Genomic DNA, 996 nt, shown 5'->3' with positions numbered 1-996 from the left:
GAAAAAAAAAGAAAATACAAGAGAAAATGTTGAGATGAGGATTATTAACAATAATGATGGATTTAAAAAAAAAAAAAAGAAAGGTGCTGATGGCTCAAACAAAACAAAAAAAAAGGAGCATTTTGTATGAGGCGACTCTCTCTCACACACTCACACACTCACACACACATATGTCCTTTTCATCCTTTGTTAATTTTTTCTGAGATCTCTTTCGCCGTGATTTTTTTTTCACATCTTTTTTTGTGTATATATTTATATTTTTTAAATTGACGTTGCCATCATTTGTTTGATGGCGGCGTGTACACCTCTGCTTCGGTATCATTACGGTAATTTGAGGCACCTTTTATTTCCCTTTTATTTCCCTTTATTATTGTTATCATTGTTTATTCCGTCAAGCGGTTTCAATACTTTCATAATATTTATTTACATTTTCCCCTTCAGTGTGTACCTCCCTCCATTCTGCGTGGCAAATATCTCCTCTTTTATTTATTTCTCTCGTTGTGACATTGATTCATTTCTGTGTACCCTCTTTTTCTTTTTCTTTTTTTTCTTTGTGAAGTTGCTTTGATTCTTTTTAATTTTTTTGTTTTGTTTTGTTTTGTTTTGAATACCTTTCAAACTTCTTTTTTTCTTTTTTTTTTGTTTTTTTTTGTTTTTTTTTTCTGCCTCTTACAATTTATTGCTTACTTTTGCATGCTTGCATATCAGTTGTGAAGTTGTTTTCCCGTGAACTAATTTTTTTTCTTTTTTTCTTTTTTCTTTTTTTTCTTTTTTACCTTTACCTCACTTAAAAGAGGCAAAGGTAAAAAAGAAAAGAAAAAAAAAGATAACGAAACAAAAACTACAGTTTCATCATTTTCTTATTATCGTGAGGCGTCCCTTTACTTTACAGTACTAAACGAAAATGACGGGACAAATTACCGCATTTTTTTTTTTTGTGAATGATAACTGATGAGTTTGGCCGCTTCCTGCACTGAGGGATAAGAAGACACACAA

The sequence above is a fragment of the Trypanosoma equiperdum genome (assembly GCF_001457755.1).
Source record: "Trypanosoma equiperdum strain OVI genome assembly, contig: ctg_1177, whole genome shotgun sequence".
Lineage (NCBI taxonomy): Eukaryota > Euglenozoa > Kinetoplastea > Trypanosomatida > Trypanosomatidae > Trypanosoma > Trypanosoma equiperdum.
The sequence above is the reverse complement of the archived record's forward strand: the minus strand, read 5'-3'. Positions refer to the sequence as shown.